Consider the following 24,511-nt stretch of genomic DNA (forward strand, 5'->3'; position numbering starts at 1 on the left):
TAGTTGATCCCACCACAAACATTCAACAGCTACATAAAGAACATTAGGGGCTTGTGATGAAGGAAGATGAAGGAAGGATGCAGTCAGCCCAATGGCCAGGCTGAGTCAGCAGGTGAATGTTATTAACACAGGTGAACATTAGTAACACAGGCATTAGTAAACTATATGTTTGGCCAGCCATAGTTGCCCTCCTGGTGCTTCACGATCCTCCTTTGGACCTGTCGGCCTGCACACCAAGGCTCCCCAGGTGTGGCTATTATTCTGTAAGGATGGCAGTAACCATTTAGGGTGCCTGCACATTCATACTCCCTGCTCCCTGTGACATTTTCTCTTCTTTATTGTGTTTCTTGAGGTGTTTGAGGAGGATGCTCAGGCTCACGGATGAGCATGGATGCGTCTGCATTTCTGCTGTGGTCATGAACTCCACAGGTGTCCTGCCCCACGTGAATGGAGTCACCAGGCACAGCACATGTGGGCTGTGGGCTGTGTCTACACATGATGTGCACAGTAATCTGACACAAGGTGTCTGAAATGCCATACTGGACCTTATATCAGACTACTTGGGCTCACTTGTGGTTGTGGCCAGCCCTGGACTGTGCTCTAGGAGCACAGGCTCCAGGAGGCCCAGAGGCCCTTTGGATCCTTGGAACTGCTCCTGGGTAACCTGACCATACCCTGTCCTTTGCAATGTGTTTGTTATCAAGTCTATGCCTCCCATATACCTAATGTAGCCAGACACCTTAAAGAAATAATTCTCCCAGAGAGGTTTATAGAGACATTTCCCAGAAGGGGAACTTTTGGGGTTTGTCTGTTACATGGTGGAGGACTTAGGAGCCTCTGAATTCCTGTCAATCCTTGGGCAGTGATTGGGGGGCTAAGGTCCCACTTGAGCTGCCTGGTGCATTGCAGGCCTGGGTGTCTGTGTCTGTGTGTAGTGTATGTGTTTATGTATGCCTCCGTGTGTCTTGTGTGTGTCTGTGCATGTGTGTTGGTATGTGTGTATTTATGTGTCTATGTGCCTGTTTATATTTGTGTGTGTGTTTCTGTGTGTGTCCCTGTTTCTGTGTGTGGTTAATATGTCTGTGTATAGTGTATGCTTGTGGTATGTGTGTGTCTGTGTGTGTATGTCTGTGCAGTTTTTGTTCTGTGTGTGTTTGTGTGTTTATATGTATGCCTGCAGTTCCTTCTGTGTGTATGCAATTTGTGTCTATATGTGTGTAGTGTCTGTGTGGTGTGTGTGTCTATGTGTGTACCTGTCTGTATCTGTGTTTAGTTTGTGTGCCCGTGCATCTGATGTGTCTGTGCGTGTGTTTGTGTGTCTCTGTGTTTACCTCTCTTTGTATGGGAGAAAGAGTGAGCTTCCCACAAACGTAACTAACATTGGCCCAGGCCTAGGCTGGAGAGGGAACAGACAAAGAGAAAATAAGAGGAGTGCTGGTCAGGTTTATCAGCAATAGCTGAGAACTCTTCAAAGGCAGAAGAGAAATAAGAAGGCAAAATAGTCACGCAGTTTACGTTTTCCAAATTCTTGTTCATAAGGAAAAACCTGTACTTGGCTACCTTCTATGAACTAGAACTTGTACTGGGCATAACTAGCAGACACTGTCAACTTTCAGAGAGGGTCTGGCCTTTCACCAAGAGCCTTTTTTCTCCATTTCCTGAGTCTCCTGTAGCTCTCAGGGTGAAGGGTAAGGGGGTGAGGATTCCCCCTTCTCCGAGTCCGTAAGGCTGCCGGGGTCGGGGGGCAGTGCCTGCTGTGACGTCTGTGGGCGTGGTCAGGCCGGGAGGTGCGGAGAAGGGCTCGCCCCGCCCCCGGGGCGCGCAGGCCCGCGTTCCGTGCCTGCAGACTTTTTCTTAGTCGGAGTATTGCTCTCCACTCGGTGTTCCGGAGCTATCAGTTTGGACCTTACGACTTCACTTTTGTTGAGAAAGATCACGTCTTCAGGCCAGTGGGGAAACAGGAGGTGAGGAACCTAACCTGTCTATTCTGGGGAGCAGGTAGGGTTTTAATAATCCTGTGTTCAGTTGTTACTTTATGGAGCAAGGAAGGTCAGTGGGAAAAATGAGTAGTTGGTATGAGCACAGGGCGCGCACTCCCACACCAAGCATTTTCTGGATTTGATGGGAGCAGCTCCCTAGGAGGCAGGTTCGCAGGACAAACCAGGTCCGTCACTCTGGGGTGGGCCATGGGGATATTGAGCGGAGTTTGGACGTGTTCAGACAGACAATGTTCTGCTTGAACTGCAGGAAGGCATCTGCTCCCACCGCTGGCTTCACACACGTGAGCGCTAGTCAGGCGTTTCTGTGCAATGGAATGCGGGGGGGGGGGGGTTCAATTCCCCAGAGCCTCTTTTTTTCCCACTCTGGCCACACACAGCGGAATAAATGGATTTAATGTCGCTAGTTCCTTCCAAGGATATGGATATTAAGCACCAGCTTCCCTGTGTGTGGACATTTTTGTGTTTACAGACCCAGACCTGGGCCAGGAGCTCAGCAGGTGGCCAGCAGTCCACCGCACAGGACTGTCTGCTTGTGAAGTCCCCAGGTGATCCTTTGAGCTCTGACTTCAGGATGTGTCAACTTCACAATATGCAGTGATTCTGAGAAAAAGCAAACAGGAGGCTGTTACCAGTTGTAGGCAGTTGTTACCTCCTGAATACAAGGCAGTCCACTGTAACCTAAACCACCTAGAAAATGCTACCCCTGAAGTTTGCTCATAGGGGGTGGCATAGCTCTGTGTTCAGGCTCCTGGGGCAGAACTTGTGGGGGCTGGAAATGCTTCTGGTGATACCAACTCTCATAATTGCCAATGAAGATTAAATCTCATTAAAAACAACAGAGGTGAAAGAAAGCTCTAGATAAACTGTAAAGGACTGCACAAGAACTACTTGTTACCGCAATTTAGTTTGCAAACATTTGAGTGTAGTTGTTCACATCAGATATAAAGTGGAAGTGATTTAGGATCGTAAGTTTTATTATACTGATGCAAAAGCAAATGCTGATACTGTTTTTGTTTTTTGAGAAGTTCATGGCCCCTTTGAAGATAGCTCAGGTTTGAGGAACACCACGAATTATGGAGGAAAGGAGAGCCCTGGCTGCAGATTCAGCAATGCCCAATCCTGGGACACCTGGGAAGTGTTTTAAGCCAGAGGACATATGGTCTGATGTGTATTTTGGAAAGATCACTGTGGTTCGGTGGTAGCTAGCTGAGTCACACCCACTGGGAGATGGCTGCATAGCCCAGGGGTGGGGAGTGGGGGGCACTTCTTAGGTAAAGGGTCTGCAGGGTGAGGACAGCCCTCAGGCTCTGGGTTTGTGAGCACCTTCGAGACATCAGGGGGGACAAGAAGCCAGCTGCACATAGTGATCTAGGCTGCAGAGGGGAGCTTGGGGGCATTGACTGTCCACCAGAGAGATCTAAGCCTCTTGGGAAAGGGGAGAGGAGTAGAACCTTTCAACTCCAGGGCGTCAGGGAGAGGATGGGGTTGAAGGGAGGGTTGGGGTGCAGTGGGGAGGATTTGGGCCTGCAATGGAGACATGTAAGGCCAGAGAAAGGAAAGGATAACCTAGAGACTTAGAGGCTCAGAGGAGATGGCCTGTAGAGGAACTCGGAGACTTTTCCATCTTTCCTATATATTGGAAATACAGGAAGAAACCCCACAGACAAGGTCTCTCTGGTTAACTCCTGTGGGTGGCTGCACCACCTTGCGGAGGCATTTTCTTTGCCTCTTGGGGCCACCCACGGGCCGCACCCTCAGAGAAGAGGCTCTCATAAAGTCGCCCAGGCTCTGGTGCTACCAAAGTGACCAGTCCCGCGGGCTGTGAGGCCGGACTTAGTGGCTTCTTGGGCCACTCAGTGGTGAGGTCGGTGCTCTGGCCACACTGCTGTGGTTTCAGTGTCCTAACCTGATGGGCACTGCCAAGCAGGAGGAACGCTCCACAGGAGACGGTAGTGACGACTCGCCCCAGCGCAAGTCTGTTTTTTGAGGGGCAAAGGACAGTTTCAAACTGGTTTGCAGGATGGACCAAAGTCAACAACACTACAATTCCTTTCTACAAGAGTAAGGGGAACAGCCTGAAGTGAAGGTAGAAGAGACGGCCTCTTTCTCACATGGGGGCTGGCCGTAGGGCCTGGCGTAAGGGGTCCTGCTGAGAGCAGGAGGCAGCCCAGGGCGGCCCAATTCCAGACTGCAGCAGGGTGGCATTGCCCCTGGAGGCCTCTCGGGTGTGCTTCTGAGTACAACTCACTTGTTACCTTCCCTGGGCACAGCACAGGAAGGACAACTATCGTCATAGGCTCGGAGACTATTTAAAACGAGAGCATAAAAAAAAAAAAAAAGAGACAATGCTGTTGGGTTGAACATTCTAGAAGCTTCTACGGAAATTCATATGTTTCAAATCTCATTGTGCGCTGGCGTGGCGTGAGGCAGAGGCTCATCTGCTTTTTCCTGGGCGAGCTGAGAAGGAGGCTGACGCCCCATCCTCCCCCCAGGGGCTGGGCCTGTTACTTTTCCAGCTTCATCAACTGGGAAAGTTCAATGGACTCAGACACCTCCAACGCAGCCACGCCCCCACGGACAGACACGCCCTTGCAGACACAGATCCTCCTACCCCAGCCCCCTGCAGCTGTAGCCACGCCCCTGCAAACGCCCCCATTACTGGCAGAGGCAGCCACACCCCTGGAGGCACAGCCCCCTGGACAGCTCTGAAGTGACTGCGAGGCTTTGGGACTGAGTAGTGCTTAAGGTAGATGACTGGAATGTTTTCTTAGGACCTTAGACTGCCCACAAGAGGAAAGCATTAGCTGCGGAGCGATTTCTTTTTAATATTTTCTCAGCAGCCAATATACATTTTTCTTCTCTTTTCATTATTGTATAATGTCAAGTGATTAAAGAACTTGAAGAGGGGCTCCTGGGTCGCTCATTGGGTTAAAGCCTCTGCCTTTGGCTCAGGTCGTGATTCCAGGGTCCTGGGATCAAGCCCCACATCGGGCTCTCTGCTCAGCAGGGAGCCTGCTTCCCTTCCTCTCTTTCTGCCTGCCTCTCAATCTACCTGTAATTCTGTCAAATAAATAAATAAAATCTCAAAAAGAAAATAAAGAACTTGAAGAAAAGTGCCCTTAAAATTTCTGAAGTTACTGTATTGCAAATGATTTATATTGCTGCTGCTGATTTATGCGCTACTGTAAAACCAGCGTGTCGGTCTTCATTCAGTAATTCAGTTTTTTTAATTGGCACGCCTGTGTAGGGGACGGCACCTAATCCTCAGAACGGGAGGAAACACAGTGCGCCAAAAAGACAGTTTAGGTGCAGCTTGCTGGACTGAGGGGCACTGAGGTCAGGTTCTCGGGATCTCGGTCATACTCATGCTTCCTGTCCCTCATGTCTTTGCCAGCCCATTTGCACCAAACCTGAGCTCTGATCCATAATGCCAGCAAACTCTACCATGCCTACAAACCTCCAGCCAACTTCTGCTGTCAAGAGCCATCAGAAGGAGCTGGGTGGGGGGTGTGTGCCCAGGCCTGGCTTTAGCATGGGGGAACACAGCTCACATGTACCCCCCACCCTCTGTTGTTACATCCCCTCAATTGTCTGGTCATCTTCTCAGGTCAGAGTTAGAGCAACTAACAACTGCTGGACCACGCTGAGAAGGGGCTAAAGGCACAATTCCATTCACTCCTCAGTAAAGGCAGGTGTTGGAGCCTGTGTCTGGTGCCCTGCCCCTGTGCACTGAGCCTTGGCCTCTGGCCACTCTTATAACCCAGACCTGTCCTCTCAATAAGCTAGCTCCTCTCCATGCGGTGAACACACTTGCAGGAGGAGCAGCAAGACCAAACAGCGCAACCCAAAGCAGGGTTGGTTAGCTTCAGCTCTGTGTTCAGGCAAGGCATGGGTAGGGTGTCAAATCTGCGGCAGGACAGACCAAGCCCTTAGCAGGAGGGGCCTAGGTGGGCAGAGCTCTTACAGGACCTGGAGGGATGGGGAAGCACAGCTACAAGACTGTTGGGGAAGGAATCAGAGTCAGAGGACAGACAGATTCAGGACCAGGTAGGAAGATAGGAGCATTCCATGGAGTTTGAAATATCAGTCATAATATCTATATTTTTCTAAAAGTTGGTGGCAATTTGGTCACTTTGGTATGAATCTTACTCAGAAGAAAAGGCCTGGGCTTAGCCATAGTGGAAGTATAGTGGAGCACTGCCCCTCTGTTACTACTCAGACCTCACATAGTGGCTCTCCCATCTCTGTCCCTGCTCAGGACACAACTGCGCCCAGGGTCTCAGGGGTGCAGCCCTTCTTCTGCTGACTGCAGATGTCTCTCCCAGTCTGAGCTCAGCCTAATGCTCAGGGCAGGTTCTGTGGAGTCTTCAGAGGTGAGCCCCAGGCATCCCTCTGTAGGTCAGACATATTGGGCTCCGTAGGGAGAGGCCAGACTGAGAGACTGTGGGTCCCAGAAAAGTGCAGCGACAGACTGGGGTTCTGGGGGTTGTTCCCAGAGATTAGTCCATGGTCTAGGATGTTCAGAGAGTCCTCCCAGAGCATGGGCTATGGCCTGGGATACTGGGGGGCATTCCTAGAGCATGGGTAGTGGGATGGGATGTTGGGATCCTTAGAGGACAGAATGTGGACTGGAGTGTTAGAAGGTGTTCCAAGAGAATGGTCCATGGTTTGGGGTTTTGGGGTCCCCTCAGAGGACAGACTGTGGAACTGGAGTGTTCCAGCCATCCACATGAAAATTAATGACCAGGTGCAAGCCGCAGGATTTGGGATATGTTTAGAAGAAATGAATGAGAAAGGTAAGAGAAAAAGAGAGACCTCTGGGTGAGCAGAGCCCTTTGTGACTCAGGAACTGAGTTAGGAACTGAGCTGAACAAGAGCAGAGGCACTGGGCAGTGCTGAGCCAGGGTACAGAGGACACTGTTGGTGGGAGACTCATTCGGAGCTAGTTGGGTCAAAAGACAGACATCTTCAGAGAGTTGTCAGTGTTTAAAGCCAAGACTGAGATCTTCTAGGGAGGGTGGGCTTAAGGTGGAAGGTGGGAAGAATGGAAGGAGCCAGCAAAGGAGAATAAGGAAAAGCTAGAGCCTTAGCAAGTCCTGAGACTAAAAAAGAAGGCAGTGCAGGGAAGGCTGCTGAGAACCTAAGAAAGGGCCAGAACTTTGATGTTATCAGAGATGACTCTGACTAGTCTCTAGTCAGATGTCTAGTCAGTCTAGATGACTCTTCTCTTGGTTGAAGTGGGTTCGAGAAAGAAAGAAAGGAGAAGTGAATACAGTGTTTTTGAGAAGTTGTGATATAAAGGACGGGAAAAAAGTTGGGTAGTGGCTGGAAAACTCTGTGAATACAGAGAGATTAATTTTTTAATTTTGAGGTAGATTTACATGTTCCTTTTACCCAGTTTCCTCTGATGGTAACATCTTGCAAAATTATGATACAGTATCACAACAAGGATATTCACATTGACACAGTGAAGATAGAATTTACATCACTGCAAGGACCCATCATGTAGCCCTTTTCAGCCATACCCACATCCCTTCTGCCTACACCACCTATTTAACAAACCCCCTTCTGAACTGCTAATCTATTTTCCATCTCTGTAACTTTGTTATTTCAAGAATGCTATACATAGAGAATCATACGGTGTATGACCTTTTAGGTTTTGCTTTTTTTTTTTTAGCCTAGTGCTTTCACTGTGTAGATCCACGTAAGTTGTTGCATGTATCACTAGTTGTGCCTTTCTTTTTTTTTTCTTTTAAATTTTTTAAAAAATTTATTTATTTGACAGAGAAAGTTCACAAGTAGACAGAGAGACAGGCAGAGAGAGAGAGAGAGGTGGAAGCAGGCTCTCCGCTCAGCAGAGAGCCCGATGTGGGACTTGATCCTAGGACCATGAGATCATGACCTGAGCCGAAGGCAGTGGCCTAACCCACTGAGCCACCCAGGCGCCCCTAGTTGTGCCTTTCTAAGGATGTGTAAGATTCCATGGTATAGATGTACTATAGTTCAGTTAACCACTCATCCATTGACAACCATTTGGTTAATTTCCAGTTTAGGACTACAATGGATAAAGCTTCTGGGAACATTCATGTACAGGTTATTGTGTGAACGTAAGTTTCATTTATCCCCTGGGATAAATGTTCAGGAGGGCAATTGCTAGGTTAATTGCTAGGTTGTAGGGTAGTTTTTTAAAAAAAATAGTCAAAGTGCTTTCTAGAGGCTATACTGTATTATATTCCTGCTAGCACTGTGTGAGGGGTTGTCTCTGCATCCTCTGCCAGCACTTGCTGTTGTCTCTATTTTTTTCGTTTTAGCTATTCTCATAGGCGTGTAATGACATGTCATTATAGTTTTAATTTGCATTTCCCTAATGGCTAATGATGTTGAACATTTTCTCATGTGCTCATTTACTATCTGTATAGCCTCCTAAGTCATGTGACTCTTCTTGTCTTTGCACTTTTTCTCATTTAGTATTTGTTTAATTTTTCAATTTTTTTTACTGTTGAGTTTTGAGAATTCTTAATATTATTATTTTTAGAAATATATTTTAAAATTTCAGTATAGTTAACATACAGTGTTATATTAATTTCATGTTTACAACATAGTGATTCAACAATTGCACACATTATCTTGTGCTCCTCATGACAAGTGCACTCCTTTCCCCATCACCTATTTCACCCATCCCCTCAATCCCCTCCTGCCTGGTAATCATCAGTTTGTTCCCAACAGCTAAGTCTTTTTCTTGGCTTGTCTCTCTTCTCGCGTGCTCTCTCTCTCCCTCTCTCTTTTTTGCCCTTTGCTCATTTGTTTTGTTTCTTAAATTCCACATATGAGTGAAATTATAGGGTGTTTGTCTTTCTCTGACTGACTTATTTCACTTAGTATATACTCTCTAGCTGCATCCATGTTGTTGCAAATGGCAATATTTCATTCTTTTTTATGGCCAAATAATATTTCATTATATATATACTACTTCTTCTTTATCCACTCATCTATAGATGGACATGAGCTGCTTTCACAATTTGTCTATTGTAAATAATGGTGCTATAAACATTGGGGTGCATGTATCCCTTTGATTTAGTGTTTTTGTATTTTTTTGGTTGTTTGTTTTTTTGGCAAATAACTAGTAATGGATCATAGACTAGTTCTACTTTTAACTTTTTTGAGGAAACTCTATAGTGTTTTTCAGAGTGGTTTTATCAGTTTGGATTCCCACCAACAGTGCAGGAGGGTTCCCTTTTGTCTACAGCCTTACCAACACTTGTGGTTTCTTGTGTTGTTGATTGTAGACATTCTGACAGGTGGGAGGGGATATCTCATTCTAGTTTTGATTTTTATTTCCCTGATGATGAGTAATGTTGGACATATTTCATATGTCTGTTAGCCATCTGGATGTCTTCTTCAAAAAAATGCCCTTAACTGGATTTTTTATTTTTTAAGTATTGATTTTGTTAAGTTCTTTATAGATTTTAGATTCTAACCCTTTATGGGTATATCATTTACAAATATCTTCTTCCATTCTGTAGGTTGCCTTTTATTTTTGTTGATTGTTTCCTTTGCTGGGCAGAAGGTTTTATTTTTATGTGGTCCTAATAGCTTATTTTTGTTTTTATTTCCTTTGCCTCAAGAGATGGATCTAGAAAAATGTTGTTATAGCCAATGTCAGAGACATTACTGCCTGTTTTCTATTCTAGGATTTTTATAGTTTTAGGTCTCAAATTTAGGTCTTTAATCTGTTTTGAGTTTGTTTTTGTATATGGTGTAAGGAAGTGGTCTAGTTTCATTCTTCTGCATGTAGCTCACCAGTTTTCCCAACACCATTTGCTGAAGAGACTGTCTTTTTCCCATTATATATTCTTGCCTGCTTTGTCAGATATTAATTGACCATATAATTGTGGGTTTACTTCTGGATTGTCTATTCTGTTCCACTTAACTGTGTATCTGTTTTTGTGCCATACTATACTGTCTTGATGACCAACAGCTTTTTAAAAGAGCTTGAAATCCAGAATTGTGATGCCTCCAGTTTTGTTTTTCTTTTTAGAAATGCTTTGGGAATTCAGGGTTTTTTGTGGTTCTGTACAAATTTTAGGATTGTGTGTTCTAGCTCTGTGGAAAATACTGATGATATTTTGATAGGGATTGCATTAAATCTGTGGATTACTTTGAGTAATATAGATATTATAACAATATTTATTTTTCCAATCCATGAGCAGGTAATGTCTTTCTATTTCTTTGTGTCATCTTCATTTCTTTTACAAATGTTTTATGGTTTTTGGAGTACAGGTCTTTTACCTCTTTGGTTACATTTATTCCTAGGTATCTTAACAATTTTGGGGGACACTTGTAAATGGGATCAATTCTTTGATTTCTCTTTCTGCTTCTTCATTATTGGTGTAGAGAAATGCAACAGATTTTCACATTGATTTTATATCCTATGAATTTACTGAATTCATTTTTTCAGTTCTAGTAGTTTTTGGTGGGGTCTTTAGGCTTTTCTATATAGAGTATTATGCCATGTGCAAATAGTGAAATTTTTACTTCTTCCTTACTGGTTTGGTCCCTTTGATTTCTTTTTGTTGTCTGATTGCTGTGCTTAGGACTTCCAGTACTATGTTGAATAAAAGTGGTGAGAGTGGACATATTTGTCTTGTTCCTGACCTTAGGGGCAACCTCTTGATTTTCCCCCATTAAGTATGATGTTTGCTGTGGATTTTTCTTATAGGACCTTATTAGCTGAGGTATATTACCTCTAAATCTACTTTGTCGAGGTTTTTTTTTTTTAAGATTTTATTTATTTATTTGATAGACAGAGATCACAAGTAGGCAGAGAGACAGGCAGAAAGAGAGGGGGAAGCAGGCTCCCAGCCGAGCAGAGAGCCCGATGCGGGGCTCGATCCCAGCACCCTGGGATCATGACCCGAGCCGAAGGCAGAGGCTCTAACCCACTGAGCCGCCCAGGTGCCCCTGTCAAGGATTTTTATCATGAATAGAGGTTGTACTTTGTCAAAAGTTTTTCTGAGTCTATTGAAATGATTATACGGCTTTTATTTTATCTCTTATTGATGTGATGCATCACATCAATTGATTTGCAAATATTCAACAACCCTTGCATCCCAGAAATAAATCCCACTTGATTGTAGTGAATAATTTCTTAAATTGTATTGTTGGATTCTCTTTACTAGTATTTTGTTAAGGGTTTTTGCATCCATGATTGTCAGAGATGTTGGCCTGTAGTTCTCTTTTTTGTGGTGTCTTTCTCTGGGTTTGGTATCAGGATGATACTGGCCTCATAGAATGAGTTTGGTAGCTTTCCTTCATCTTCTATTTTTTGGAATAGTTTGAGAAGAATGGGTATTAATTCTTCTTTAAATGTTTGGTAGAATTCACCTGTGAAGCCATCTGGTCCTGGACTTTATTTGTTGGGAGTTTTAAAATTTCTGATTCAATCTCTTGCTGGAATTGGCCTGTTGAAATTTTCTAGTTCTTCCTGCTTCAGTTTTGGGAGGTTATATATTTGTAGGAATTTATCCATTTTTTTCTAGGTTGTCCAGTCTGTTGATGTATAGTTTTTCATAATATTCTCTTAGAATTGTTTGTGTATCTGTGGTGTTGGCTTGTATTCCTCCTCCTTGTATTCTTCCTCCTTTGGAATTTTATTTATTTGTGTCCTTTTGTTTTTGGATTACAAACCTCTGATTAGAGGTTTATGAATTCTCTTTATTTTTTTCAAAGAACTAGCTCCTGGTTTCATTTATCAGTTCTATTTTTTTAGTTTCTATGTCATTTATTTCTGCCCACTTATTTCCTTCTTTTTGCTGGTTTTGGGTTTTGTTTGTTCTTTCTCTAGCTCCTTTAGGTGTAAGGTTAGGCTGTTTATTTGTTTACTCTTGCTTCTTGAAGTAGGCCTACTTGGCTATGAACTTCCCTCTTAAGACTGATTTTGCTACATCCCAAAGATTTTGGATGGTTATGTTTTCATTTTTCTTTGTTTCTATGTACTTTTTTATTTCTTGGTTAACCCATATTATTTAACCTCCATGTATTTGTGGTCCTTCCAGGTCTTGTGGTTGACTTCTCATTTCACAACATTGTGTTCAGAAAAGGTGCATGGTAATGATATATTTGAATTTCTTTTTCTTTATTCTTTGTGTATCTATTAGTGGTTTTGGATTGTGGTTACCATTAGGTTTGTGTATAACATACTCTGCATAGAATAGTGTAAATGCAGTTGATGGTCTCTTAAGTTTGAACCCATTTCTTTACTTCTCTCTTTCCCATGTTTTAGGTATATATATATATTTCACATCTTTTTCTTTTGTGAGTTCCTTAGCTGATTTTTTACAGATTTTTTTTTTTACTGCTTTTGTATTTGCTACTTTCATATTGTGACTTCTGATGTTTCCTTTCTGCTCGAAGAGTCATCTTTAATATTTCTTGCAGGGCCAGTTTAGTGGTCATGAACTCCTTTAGTTTTTGATTGTCTGGGAAACTTTATCTCTCCTTCTATTGGCTGCATATTTTTCCCATTCAGCACTTTGAATATATCATGCCACTTTCTTCTGACTTGCAAAGTTTCTTATGAAAAATCTGCCTTTTGCCATATAGGGTTTTCTGTGTATGTGTATGTAACTCTTCTTTTGTCTTGCCACTTAAAAATTTTTTTTCTTTATCACTACCATTTTGCCATTTTAATTATGTCATGTGTGGATCTGCTTTGTTTGTTTTGTTGGGAGTTGTCTGTGCCTCCTGAATCTGGATATCTGTTTCCTTCCCCAGACTAGGGAGGTTTTCAGCTGTTTTTCTTCAAATAAATTTCCTATCCCCTTTCTCTCTCTTCTTCTTCTGGGACTCTTATAATATGAATGTTACTACATTTCAATGCAGTCACTGAGTACCCTATCATCATTTGTCTATCTTCTATTCCGCTTGATTACTCTCCATTACTCTATCTTCTAAGTCATTAATTCAGTCTTCCGCTTTTCCAGCCTGGTGTTCATTCCATCAAGCATGTCTCTCATTTCATTTATTGAACCATTCATCTTTGCTATAAAATTCATTATATCGGTGTTAAGGGTTTTATGGATGATTTCCACTCTTTTTTCCAGTCCAACAAATATCTTTATGCTCATTATTTTAATTTTTTAAAATTTTGTTTTATTTTATTTCTTTTCAGTGTTCCAGCATTTTATGCACCACACCCAGTGCTCCATGCAATACGTGCCATCTGTAATACCCACCACCAGGCTCACCTAACCCCCCTCCCTTCTCCCCTCCAAAACCCTCAGTTTGTTTCTCAGAGTCCACAGCCTCTCATGGTTGGTCTCCCCCTCCAATTACCCCCAACTCTCATCTCCTCTCCATCTCCCAATGTCTTTGGTGTTATTTCTTATGCTCCACAAGTAAGTGAAACCATTACTTTAAATTCTTTATCAGACATTATTTATATCTGTTTGGCTTAGATCTCTGGCTGTGGCCTTGTCTTGTTCTTTAATTTTTTCAAATTCCTCTATCTTCTGATTTTGTTTATGTCTCTGTGCCTGTTTTTATGTTAAGATGTCAGCTCTGTCTCCTGTTCTTGAGAGTAATAGTTTTATGAAGAGGTCCTATAGTGCCCTGCAGTGTAGTGTCCCTTGTTCCCAAGGGCCTGTTGCTTCAGGAAGTGTCTCCAATGTGTGCTGGGCTCTCAGCTATTGTGTCTTGGTCTTTTTATGCTTTAGGCCAGTGAACTGCAGAGGTTCTCTGCCTATTATAGGCAGTGTTTGGTCCCTGGCCTGAATGTGCTGAATTATAACTAGGTGTACTGTAGTCCACTTTTGAACTGTGACATATTGCCACCAATGCCAGAACCAAGCCCCCCAAAACTCCTGGGCTGGGAGATGTGTTGTGAGCAGGGGTTTGGTTGGTCTTTTGGGAGAGGGGGCTGCTACAGTGGGATTGAGGCATGTGTGATGTGAAGGGTGGCTCCACCAGAACCTGGGGGACAAGGCTTGGTGTAAGAAAGTTAGGTAGCAAGTGTCAGTGATGCACTGGTTCATGCAGGTGGCCCTGTGCTTATTCTGAGGGGAGGGGGAAAGAAATGGTGCCTGCCAATTCCTTTGTTTTTAGAGGGGTCTCTCTGTGAATGCTGTCTCTCTGGGACATGCTCTGAGATGAGCAAATAACCTCCCCTCCGTGGGCCCCAGTCACTTTCAGATCACTGTTTCCACGCTGTATGTCCACATGCTATTTTCCCTGACCTCTCTCCAGGAGTAGACCAATGCTCTTCAGGCTCTCTGAGCCAAGGCTGCCAACCTTTAAAACTCCAGACTTTAAGCCCCATTGGTTGCAAGAACTCATGAAGTTTTGGCTCCTCTTTCTTTCCAAGCCAGTTGCTTTGGGGCTTTGTCTTCCTTGTGCGGGCTCCCTTATGCATTAATCTGTCTTTAGCCCTTCTCCAGGATGATGGTTCCCTTCCCACTGCAGCAACCATCATCCATTTCTCTCCCAACCTGAATCTTTGCACTTTCTACCTTCTTCAATGTGGCCTCTTCTCTACCTTTAGTTATAGAGTTTGTTCTGCCAATCTTCAGGTCAATTTCTGTGGTCTTTAGGATGATTTAATGGTTGTTTACTTGTATTTGTGGGACAAACTCAGCCTAAGGTTCTCCTACTCTTCTGCCATTTTCCCTTCCCTGAGAGTTCTTTATGTAGTCAGGATATCAGTCTCTTTCTGGGTGTGATTGGTAAGTATTTTCTTCTAGTACATGGCTTGTCTTTTTAACCTCCTAACAGCCTTTCACAGAACAAAAAATTGTAATGTTGATTAAGTTCAGTTTATCATTTTTTTCTTTTTATGGATTATGCTCTTGGTGTCAAGTTTAAGGCTTTTTGCCTAGCTCTAGTTTCTGAGGATTTCTCCCTGTGTTAGTTTTTTAAAAAGATTTTATTTATTTTACAGAAAGAGCGAGATCACAAGTAGGCAGAGAGGCAGACAGAGAGAGGGGGAAGCAGGCTTCCCGCTGAGCAGAGAGCCTGACGCAGGGCTCGATCCCAGGACCCCAAGATCATGACCTGAGCAGAAGGCAGAGGCTTAACCCACTGAGCTATCCAGGTGCCCCCTATGTTGATTTTTAAAAGTTTTGTAGTTTCAGATTTTACATTTAAGTCTGTGATCCACTTTGAGTGAACTTTTATATAAGTTATGAGACATAGATAAATGTGCTTTTTCTTTTGCCTATGAATATCCTATTACCCAAGAACCATTTATTGTACAGGTTATCTCTCTTATGTTAAATTGCTTTTGCACCTTTGTCAAAATCCCCTGGGCATATTTACATGAGTCTCTTTCTGAGTCCTCTCTTCTGTTGATCTGTGTGTATATGACTCTGCTCACACCACACACTCTTAGTTACTGTAATAACTATAGAGTAAATCTTGCAATTTATAGATTGGTCCTCCCATTTTTTTCCCAAATTGTGTTAAATATTCTAGATCATTTGCCTTTCCATATAAATTATAAAATAATGTTGTTTATAGCTATAAAATATCATTCTGGAATTTGATAGGAATTGCATTAAATCTGTATATAAATTTGGGGGGAGTTGACATATTTACTATGTTGAATCTTCTAGTCCATAAACATGATTTATCCTTCCATTTATTTATAGATATTTGATTGCTTTCATTAGTGTTTTATGGTTTCCAGTGTTTGAGTCAGTACATGTATTATTAGATGTACACCTATTTAATTTTTTTTTGTGTTATGTTAGTCACCATAAAATACATCATTAGTTTTTGAGGCAGTGTTCCAAGATTCATTGTTTATGTAATTTTTTCCCTCCCTCCTTCCCTCTCTCTCTCTTCCTTCCTTCCTTTCCATTTCCCTTTTCCTTCCTTCTTTCCTTCCTTCCTTGCTTCCTTCCTCCCATATTCCCTTCTTTCCTTCCTTTCTTCCTCCCTTCCTTTCTTTCTTCTTACCTCCCTTCTTCTCTCTCTTTCTCACTTTCTTGCTTTCCTCTGATTTTGGCATAAGGATAACACTAACTTCATAAAATTACCTGGAAAGTGTACCTAATTTTTTATTTTCTGGAAGAAATTGGGTAGAATTGGTGTTAATTCTCCTTTAAATGTTTGGTAGCGCTTTTTAGATAACTATCTGAGTCTGGAGATTTACATTTTGGGAATTTAAAAACTCAAATGCAGTCTACTTAATAGTTACAGAATTATCCAAATTATCTATTTTATATTGGGTGAATTGTGTTCACTTTTACTTTTTGAGGAATTGGTCCTTTCATCTGAGTTGCCACATTTATGTGTGTAGAGTTGTTCAGTATTCCATTATTATCCTTTCGATGTCTGTAAGGTCTATAGTGATGTTTCCATTTCATTTCTGATATTGGTAATTTCTATTCTCTTTTTTTGTCAGTCATGCTAGAGGTGTTTGTCAATTCAGAGAAGAAGCTCTTTGTTTCATTGATTTTCCCTGTTGTTTTTCTGTTTTCTATTTCATTGATTTTCTTGCTCTTACGTTTATTATTTTCTTCTACTTTCCTTAGGTTTATTTTGCTCTTTTTTCCCTAGATTATTGAGATGAGAGTTTAGATTATTGACTTGAGACCTTTTCTCCTTCCCAGTATGAACATTTAATGCTGTAAAATTCCCCCCATCACTGCTTTAGCTTTATTCCACACATTTTTTTTTAAAGATTTTATTTATTTATTTGACACACAGAGATCACAAGCAGGCAGAGAGGCAGGCAGAGAGAGAGAGAGAAGGAAGCAGGCTCCCTGCTGAGCAGAGAGCCCGATGCGGGACTCGATCCCAGGACCCTGAGATCATGACCTGAGCTGAAGGCAGAGGCTTAACCCACTGAGCCACCCAGGCGCCCCTATTCCACACATTTTGATATGCTGTATTTTCATTTTGTTTGGTTCAGTATAATTTTGGTTTCTCTTGAGACTTCCTCTTTGACTTCTGGATTATTTAGAAGTTTTAATTTTAATTTTCAAGTATGTAGCCTTTCTGCTTGTTTTTCTATTATTAATCTCTAATTTGATTTGATTAGAGTGTGACTGTAGAACATACTGTGTGGTTTCAATTTTTAAATTTTCTGAGGTTTGCTTTATGACCCAAGTTGTAGTATATCTTGGTATATGTACTTTGGGCACTTAAAAATAATGTTCTGCTGTTGTTGGGCAGAGTTTTCTACACATATTTAGATCCTCTTGGTCAATGGTGTTCTTCAGTTCTTCTATATACTTGCTGATTTTCTGTGTAATTGTTCTATTAACTGCTGAGAAAGAAATGAAACCTCTAACCATACAACTGTACATCTCTCTTTCTCCTTTCAGTTCTGTTAGTTTTTCATCACTAATTTTGCAGCTTTGTTGTTTGGTAATACACATTTAAAATTTCCATGTCATTTTGATAAATTGACTCTTTTATTATTATTCTATAATCTCTTTTTCTGTACCTAGACATTTTGTTTACCCTGAAGTTTATCTTATATCAACATAGCCACATGAACTTTCTTTGGATTAACTCTTGAATGATATATGTTTTTCCATCCTTTCACATTTTAGCCTACTTAAATTATTTTTGTAGTTAATTTCTTATAGACTGCACATAGCTGAGTCATGTTTTATAATCCACTCTTCCAATCTCTGTCTTAATTGTTGTATTCAGACCATTTATATTCAATGAAATTTTAATATGTTAGGGCTGTGGGTTAAGTGGACATATTTTGTAATTCCGTTATATTTCTAGTATTTTTAAATTATTATTATTTTTTATTATGTTATGTTAGTCACTATACAGTACATCATTAGTTTTTGGTGTAGTGTTCCAAGATTCATTGTTTACATATAACACCCAGTGCTCCTTGCAATATGTGCCTCCTTAATACACATCACTGGGTCAACCCATCCACCCACCCTCCTCCCCTTTAAAACCCACAGTTTGTTTCTCAGAGTCCAAGTCTTTCATGGTTCATTGCCCCTTCTGATTCCACCCCTCCTTCATTTTTTCCCTTCCTTCTCCTAATGTCCTCCATGCTATTCCTTATGTTCTACCAGTAAGTGAGACCACATGATAGTTAAATTTCTCTGCTTGAATGACTTTGTTCAGCATAATCTCCAGTCTCATCCAAAATTGGCTATTCATCATTTCTGATGGCTGAGTAATATTCCATTATATGTATGGACCTCATCTTCTTTATCTGTTTGTCTGTTGAAGGGCATCTCTGCTCTTTCCACAGTTTAGCTATTGTGGACATTGCTATTATGAACATGTCCCTTCTTTTCACTACATCTGTATCTTTGGGGTAAATACCCAGTAGTGCAATTGCCGTGTCATAGGGTGGCTCTAAATTCAACATCTTGAGAAACCTCCACATTGTTTTCCAAAGTGGCTGCACCAACTAGCATTCCCACAACAGTGTAAGAGGGTTCCCCTTTCTCCAAGTCCTCTCCAATATTTGTTGTTTCTTGCCTTGTTAATTTTTGCCTTTCTAACTGGTGTAAGGTGGTATCTCTAGTATTTTTAAATGTATCTCTTTTATAGCTTTTTCAAGTGGTTTCTCTAGGTATTAAATTATATATACATTATTTGTCATGGTCTCATAGTGTTATCATTTTATCAGTTTGAGGAAAATTTAGAAAAACCTTTACCTCACTCTATATCCTTTTACCTCCTTCATTTGTGATAAAATTGTCTTAAACATTTCCTCTACATATATTGATAACTACATCAGAGAGTGTTTTAATTTTTTTCCTCAAAATCAAACATAATTTAGAAAAATTAGAAAATCCAGGAGAAGAGGGAAACTGTTGGATTTACCTATGCTTTTCTGGTTTCCGTTGTTCTTTTTACCTTCTTCTTTTTTTTTTTTTAAGATTTTTTATTTATTTGACAGACAGAGATCACAAGTAGGCAGAGAGGCAGGCAGAGAGAGAGGAAGGGAAGCAGGCTCCCTGCTGAGCAGAAAGCCTGACACGGGTTCCATCCCAGGACCCAGGGATCATGACCTGAGCTGAAGGCAGAGGCTTTAACCCACTGAGCCACCCAGGCGCCCTCTTTTTACCTTCTTGATGCTCCAGAATTCCTTCTTTTATCTGTCCTTTTGTGTTTTGTAACTTCCCTTAGCCATTCTTTTAGGATAGTTCTGCTGACAACAAATTCTCTTAGTTTTCTTCCATCTAGAAAGGTCTGATTTCACTTTAATTCTTGAAGGATATTTTCACTGGATGAGGATTCTAGGTTGACAGAAACCATGGAGGCAGAAGTGGCACAGTACTTATTCAAGAAACAAAAGAAACAAAATAAGTTCTATGAATTCTAAGAATTCTGTGTTGACAGTTCTTTAGTCTCATTTCTTGAAAAAATATTGTGCTGTTTCTTCTGCCTCCATGGTTTCTGTCATCTGAATAGTTTTTACCCTGTAAGTATGTTGTTATTTCTCTGTTAGTGGTTACAAGACTTTTTGTTTTGTCTTTAGTTTTTAGAAGTTTGTCCATGATATGTTTTGATGTGGAATTTTTGGGATTTATCCTTTCTTAAAAATCATTAAATGTCTTGGATCTGTTGGTTTATGTGTTTTGCCAAATTTGGGGAGTTTTCAGTCATTCAAATATTTCAAGTACCTTTTCAAGTACTTTCAGTACTTCAAGTATTTTTTCAGCTACATAATCTTTGTCTACTGGGATTCTGATTACATAAATGTTAAATCTTGTCATTATCCCACATGTTTCTGATGTTCTGTTAATTTTTTTTTTACTCTATCGGATTGGATTTCTGTTGTTTTGAGTTGTTTTCTCACCCCCCCATTTTGTTGTTGAGATCATATATTGAGTTTTTAATTTCGCTATTGTGTTTTTCATTTCTATTTAGCTCTTCTTTTCTGAGATTGTTTCTTTGCTGAGAATTTCTGTTTTTTCCAATGTTTCAAGTATGTCTGTTATTTATTTTATTTTTTTTAAAGATTTTATTTATTTATTTGACAGAGAGAGATCACAAGTAGACAGAGAGGCAGGCAAAGAGAGAGAGAGGGAAGCAGGCTCCCTGCTGAGCAGAGGACTCGATCCCAGGACACTGAGATCATGACCTGAGCCGAAGGCAGTGGCTTAACCCACTGAGCCACCCAGGCGCCCCATGTCTGTTATTTTTTGTTGTTATGTTTTTATTTTGGGTTCCTTAAAAATTTCAGTCAGATAATTTTAACATCTCTCATCTCAATGTTGCCATTTATTTTCTGTCAAGTTGAGGTTTTCCTGGTTATCACTGTTGACAGCTGATCATTTAAATTGAAACCTTATGAGTTTCATTGCACATTTTAGAAATTATGAGACTTTATATTCCTATTTAAAGTTCGTGTTTAACTTGCTTCTTCTGACACCACTCCAGCAGAAGTGCCTCTTTGCTTCCAGGTGGCGTTAGAAGTCCAAGTTCTTTACTTAGCCTCAGGTGACATCAGGATGAGGAAGGAAGGATTCTTTATTATTGCTGAGTGAGGATGAGAGCTCTGGCTCCCCACTGGGCCTCTGCTGATACCATCCCACATGGAGGAAGGTAGTTCATCTTATCACTTCTCCTTATGTGTCCCCTAATGACACCATTGTGAGTGTCCTCATTACTGCCAAGCAGTGGTTAAAGTCCTGCCTTTCCACTTGGCCTCCTCTGACACCTTAGCAAGAAGGGGGAAGGGTTCCTTTTATTGCAGGAAGTAGTCTCTGCCTACACAGGGAGGTGAGGGGTATGTAGGGAGGAGGTGGGACTCCTTAACACCCAGCAGAGATGAACATCCCAGATCCTCATCAGTCTTTTCTGACCGAATAGGGATGGGGGCCTGGGCCCTTTCTTTCAGTCTGGGAGGGTGGAGGTTTAGGTACCTCATGGGTTGACTTGGGAGGTGTGGGTTTGCAGTGTTTGGTTGCAGTAAAGCAGTTATTGTCTAAAAGTTTTCTGTTCTACTAAGCTGCACCTTCACTACTCCTTTGGGTAGAAAAAGAATGCTTTACTTGGGACTTTTTTAGTTTGTGCTTGCTGGTGTTTCCAGGTTTCTAACTTCTTCAGCACCCTGTCTGGGATATATGAGACAAAATAAATATTCAGGGGCCTCACTGCTGTGTCATTTTTTGGGTCCCTAACCAGTTTGCTTTCATCTCTAACTTTCAGAGTCTTCTAATGGTTGTTTTGTACAAAATGTCAGGTTTTTAATTGTAGTTAGCAAGAGGAAGAGGGAAAAGTAGGTCTACTCTGTCTTCCTGGGAGCAGAAGTCCTGAGATGTATCAGGAAAGGATGTTGTATTTTGTCAAATGCTTTTTCTGCATCAGTTAGGATCATATGGTTTTTGCCTTTTCTTCAATTAATGTGTTCTAACATGTTGATAGATTTGTGAATGTTGAACCACCTTTGCATCCCAGGAATAAATCCCACCTGTTCATGGTGGATAATCCTTTTAAAGATTATTTAGTTATTTATTTGACAGACAGAGATCACATGTAGGCAGAGAGACAGGCAGAGAGAGATGGAGAAGCAGGCTCCCTACTGAGCAGAGAGCCCAATGAGGGACTCGATCCCAGGACTCTGGGATCATGACTTGAGCTGAAGGCAGAGGCTTTAACCCACTGAGCTACCCAGGCACCCTGGATAATCCTTTTAATGTACTGTTGGATCCTATTGGCTAGGATCTTGTTGAGTATTTTGGCATCCATGTTCTTGGTCTATTCAGATTATCTATTTCTTCCTGTTTCAGTCTTGGTAGTTTTTAAATTTCCAGGAAGGCTTCTATTTCTTCCAGATTGCTTAATTTGTTGGCATATTGTTGCTGGTAATAATTTCTTTCTTTTTTTTTTATTATTTCTTTTCAGCGTAACAGTATTCATTGTATTTGCACCATACCCAGTGCTCCATGCAATACGTGCCCTCCTTAATACCCACCACCTGGCTCCCCCAACCTCCCACCCCCCACCCCTTCAAAACCCTCAGGTTGTTTTTCAGAGTCCATAGTCTCTCATGGTTCACCTCCCCTTCCAATTTCCCTCAACTCCCTTCTCCTCTACATCTCCCTTTGTCCTCCATGTTAATTGTTATGCTCCACAAATAAGTGAAACCATATGATAATTGACTCTCTCTGCTTGACTTATTTCACTCAGCATAATCTCTTCCAGTCCCGTCCATGTTGCTACAAAAGTTGGGTATTCATCCTTTCTGATGGAGGCGTAATACTCTGTAGTGTATATGGACCACATCTTCCTTATCCATTCGTCCGTTGAAGGGCATCTTGGTTCTTTCCACAGTTTGGCGACCGTGGCCATTGCTGCGATAAACATTGGGGTACAGATGGCCCCACAGAATGGGAAAAGATATTTGCAAATGACAGTACAGACAAAAGGTTGATATCCAGGATCTATAAAGAACTTCTCAAACTCAACACACACAAAACAGATAATCATATCAAAAAATGGGCAGAAGATATGAACAGACACTTCTCCAATGAAGACATACAAATGGCTATCAGACCCATGGAAAAATGTTCATCATCACTAGCCATCAGGGAGATTCAAATTAAAATTGAGATACCACCTTACACCAGTTAGAATGGCCAAAATTAGCAAGACAGGAAACAACGTGTGTTGGAGAGGATGTGGAGAAAGGGGACCCCTCTTACACTGTTGGTGGGAATGCAAGTTGGTGCAGCCACTTTGGAGAACAGTGTGGAGATTCCTCAAGAAATTTATAATAGAGCTTCCCTATGACCCTGCAATTGCACTACTGGGTATTTACCCCAAAGATACAGATGTAGTGAAAAGCTGGTAAGAATTTCTAATAATTGTTTCTCCTTCCTTGGTGTTAGCTGTGATCTCTCCCCTTTCATTCATAATGTAATTGATCTGGGTCATTTTTTTTTTTCTTTTGGATAAGTCTGGCCAGAGGTTTATCAATCTTAATAATTCTTTCAATGAACCAGCTTCTAGTTTTGTTGATCTGTTCTACTATTTTTATGGCTTCTACTTCATTGATTTGTGTTCTGATCTTTATTATTTTTCTTCTTCTGCTTGGTTTAAGCTTTATTTCTCCAGTTATTTTAGGTGTAAGGTTAGCTTGTGCATTTGGGATTTTTCTAATTTTTGAGTGAGGCTTAGATGGCTATATATCTCCCTCTTAGGACCACCTTTGTGATATTCCATACGTTTTGGACCAATGTGTTTTCAGTATCAATAGTTTCAATGAATTGTTTATGATCTTCTTTAATTTCCTGGTTGACCCAATCATTCTTTAGAAGGATGCTCTCTGACTTCCAAGTGTTTGAGTTCTTTCCTTTTTTTTTTTTTTTTTTTTTTTTGTGATTGAGTTCCACTTTCAAAGCATTGTGGTCTGAAAATATGCAGGCAAAAATTTCATCCTTTTGATATCAGTTGAGACCTGACTGTGACCCAGAATGTGGCCTATTCTGGAGAAAGTTCCATGTGAACTTGAGAAGAATGAGTGTTCTGTTGTTTTAGGATGGAATGTTCTGTATATATCTTTGAACTCTGTCTGGTCCAATGTGTCACTCAAAGCTCTTGTTTCTCTGTTGATCTGCTTAGATGATCTGTCCATTGATGTGAGTGGAGTGTTGAGGTCTTATACTATTAATGTATTATTATCAATATGTTTCTTTTTTTGTTATTAATTTGTTTATATAATTGGCTGCTCCCATATTGGAGGCATAGATATTTACAATTTTTAGATTTTCTTGTTGGATAGACCATTTAAATATGATGTAGTGTCCCTCTGCATATCTTATTACAGTCTTTGGTTTAAAATCTAATTTGTCTGATATAAGGATTGCTACCCTGGCTTTCTTTTGAGGTCCATTACCACAGTAAATGGTTCTCCATCCCCTCATTTCCAATCTGGAGGTGTCTTTAGATTCAAAATGGGTCTCTTGTAGATAGCATATGGATGGGTCCTGCCCTTTTATCCAATTTGAAACCCTGTGTCTTTTCATGGGAACATTCAGCCCATTTACATCCAGAGTAACTGTTGAAAGGTATGAATGTAGTTTCATTTTATAGCCTGTAACGTCCCTGTTTCTATATATTTCCTCTGTTTCTTTCTGGTCTATATGACTCTTGGTGTCTCTCTTCTCTCACAAAATCCCCTTAATATTTCTTGCAGGGATGGCTTGGTGGTCGCATATTCTTTCAGTTTCTGCCAGTCTTAGAAACTCCTTTCTCTACATCCATTCTGAATAACAGCCTTGCTAAATAAAATGTTCTTGGCTGTATATTCTTTTCATGTAGTATCCTGAGTATGTCTTTCTATCAATTTCTGGCTTGCCAGGTTTCTTTTTTTTTTTTTTTTATCATTTTTTAAATTTATTTTCAGCATAACAATATTCATTGTTTTTGTACCACACCCAGTGCTCCATGCAATCCGTGCCCTCTCTAATACCCACCACCTGGTTCCCCCAACCTCCCATCCCCACACCTCTTCAAACCCTTCAGATTGTTTTTCAGAGTTCATAGTCTCTCATTGTTTGCCTCCCCTTCTA

General features: G+C 41.2%; 1 protein-coding gene across 3 annotated transcripts in view; it reads left to right on the plus strand.

The window, feature by feature from the left end:
• Nucleotides 1–1,832: 1,832 nt before the first annotated feature.
• Nucleotides 1,833–24,511, plus strand: part of OCA2 (OCA2 melanosomal transmembrane protein) — a 481,635-nt gene continuing 458,956 nt past the window's right edge. For 2 of the 3 annotated variants that reach the window (XM_032843099.1, XM_032843102.1), the window contains exons 1-2: nt 1,833–1,964; nt 6,259–6,373. The gene's annotated coding sequence lies outside the window, so the exon portion shown is untranslated. The remainder of the gene's footprint in view (nt 1,965–6,258; nt 6,374–24,511) is intronic. The other variant, XM_032843101.1, reaches the window with a different exon arrangement.

Source organism: Lontra canadensis, unplaced genomic scaffold, assembly GCF_010015895.1.
Source record: "Lontra canadensis isolate GAN:19392208 unplaced genomic scaffold, GSC_riverotter_1.0 scaffold135, whole genome shotgun sequence".
In the NCBI taxonomy this organism is placed as follows: Eukaryota; Metazoa; Chordata; class Mammalia; order Carnivora; family Mustelidae; genus Lontra; species Lontra canadensis.